At 49.0% G+C, this 2,526-nt stretch overlaps 1 long non-coding RNA gene across 1 annotated transcript; it reads left to right on the forward strand.

The window, feature by feature from the left end:
- Window positions 1–6: 6 nt before the first annotated feature.
- On the forward strand, window positions 7–2,365 carry LOC116216527. The gene is made up of 2 exons (XR_004159435.1): window positions 7–469; window positions 558–2,365. It is a non-coding gene; the product is annotated as an uncharacterized LOC116216527 (long non-coding RNA).
- Window positions 2,366–2,526: the final 161 nt, after the last annotated feature.

Below are 2,526 nucleotides of genomic sequence, written 5' to 3' on the forward strand. Positions count from 1 at the left end.
CGGTCGGGCGGAGGAGCTGCGACGCGTGAACTGACCGCGCGTGGCGGCGAGTTTCCTTGGGAACGCTCCTTTCCGACGCAGTGGGAAGAGCAGGGCAGCTCCCGCTGCGGGCTTTGTCTGTCGGGCCGCTGCCGAGCGGGGCGCTTTGTTGAGTTTTGTGTTCGCTGCGTAAGATGGATAAAGCCCGGAGTTGGGCTTTGGGATTGGTTGCGCTGTTCTTTCCTGCTTCCTTTTGAGCTGCTGCTGCCGGGCTGTACGATAACCTCACTGCTCACATCCAGACGTGGCCCGCGCAGAAATGTACCGCCTGCCCGAGGCAGGAAGAACAGCCCGTGCCTTTTAGTTCCTCTGCAGATGAGGAGTTGATGTGCCTCGTGGCGACTCTGCAGGCTGTAAAACCCTAAGTCCCTGCTGCTATCCGCAGCACGTCAGCGGTGCGTCGAGTCCGTTCAGCGCGCTTCTGCTTTGGGTGAGATATCACTGTATGTTCAAACTCTCAGCTTTGGGAACGTTGAGAACAAAAGAACAGCGCTTCCAAGGGCTTCGATCTTCAACAGGGGGACACCCTCGTGCTTTCGCCCAGAGGAAACTGGCACGGCCCCCAGAGCCTCCCTGCCAAGCCCAGCCCCACACCCGCGGCCCAGAGGCAGCGCAGCCGGCAGTACGGCGACGTCTCCTTTGCTTTCCCTGGTAGCACGTTCTGCTTGTAAACACAATGCCAAGTTTTTATTAGTTCGTTCTTGTGAAATTTCCATGGCAGAGCGAGGTGACGTAGTACCCAATTGTGTGTAATTGTTGCTTGTTGGAGTGCAGCGTGACTAATGTTTGGAGGCTTTCTGCTGCTATCTCCTACCTTCTTGTCAGCAAGGAAAATTATACGACGCCTGAAATTCCAGTGCCAGCTCTGTGTTTAAGTTCTCCCAATCCTCCTACAGCGTGGCGTATGTGAAATAGGTGTTGTCCTCGGCCCTTCTTCGGCCCTTGCAGAGTGACAGAATGCATTAAATTGCTGCCCCACCCTCACGGTGAGCATCCATCCCAAAATATTTAAATCAAATATCCGTGTGTCTTTCTTTGTAAATGCGGGCCGTTTGAGAATAGGTTGTCTTCAGTGTTACAATAAAAAGGCAGGCCTACCTTCAGTATTGTACACAATATTTTACTACACTTTGATAACAGTGGGAAGGCAAAATCTGTCCAAAGCAATGAAAGAGCGCATCTTGCATAAGTACCTGTTTAGAATCACAGATTCATTCCAATGTAAAGAAGAAACAGCAGAATAAATGTGTTTATAGTAAAACATTAGGCACTGTCCAGTTCTGGGCTCCTCAATTCAAGAAAGACAGGGAGCTGCTGGAGAGAGTCCAGCACAGGGCTGCAAAGATGGCTGGGGGCATGGAGCACCTCTTGTGTGAGGAAAGGCTGAGAGACCTGGGGCTGTTCAGCCCAGAGAAGAGAAAGCTGGTGATTTCATCACTGTTTATAGATATCTAAAGGGTGGGAGCTGAGTGGATGGGGCCAGATTCTTTTCAGCTGCCCAACAACAGTGCAGTGGACACAAACTGGAACGTAGGAAGTTCCATACAAGCGTAAGGAAGAACCTTACTGCGAGGAGGACAGGATGCTGGGAGCTGCCCAGAGAGGTTGAGGACACTCAAAACCCACCCAACCGCTTTCCTGCGTAACCTGCTGTAGGCAGCCTGCTGTAGCAGGAGCTGGACTAGAAGATCTGCAGAACTCCCTCCCAACTCCTATGATTCTGTGAAAAATGTTGCCCTAAACCAGACTGTAACAGAGCGGTACAGCAGTGGCTGTGTGGCAGCCCTCACCCTGCAGTGGCTGCTCTGAGATTTACGAGCTTGAGAGCCTCTGTGGGAATCACTCATCTGCGTGGCTGCAGCAGGATACGGAACCCACAGTGCGCAGACAATAGGAGCTGAGTTTTTCCAGAAGACTTTAAATGGATTGTGGAAACTAGATCGACGTGCTTCTCTCTATCATTCTGTGTGCACGTAGGGACATCTGTGATCATTTTCAAGACCATAAAAAAGAAAAGAGGCAAAACCATAACAGAAAAAATGCCAGACGTGTATCAGTTCAGTGTCCAACACACATTAAGGATAAGCTTGGCAGAGTACTGCTTACTACAAACGTGTTGCCACTTTAATGAAAATAATTATGAAGTATCAAAAGCGAATGTAATGGATTATTAATCAAAACACTTGTTTAAATACACCATCTTGTTGCACCTAAGTGCTGCACACAGACCGATCAAATGCTTTTGGCTTTATACTCTTTGCTGCTGACCAGAGCAATGCAACAGAACCTTGCTGATGTCTCCAAATAAAAATACCGCTTTCTGAAACGTTATTTCAGTTCTTGACAGCCCCACCAGCTTGGTTTCCATGCACCCATTCTCTTGGTTTGGCGTCCATTCAGTTTTTAGCTCAAGCGTGGAAATAAGTGTGCCAAGAGTAAATTGAAAACATTTGATAACACTTAGGCATCTTTATACTGTTTTTTTTT

The sequence above is a fragment of the Meleagris gallopavo genome, chromosome 1, assembly GCF_000146605.3.
Source record: "Meleagris gallopavo isolate NT-WF06-2002-E0010 breed Aviagen turkey brand Nicholas breeding stock chromosome 1, Turkey_5.1, whole genome shotgun sequence".
Taxonomy (NCBI): domain Eukaryota; kingdom Metazoa; phylum Chordata; class Aves; order Galliformes; family Phasianidae; genus Meleagris; species Meleagris gallopavo.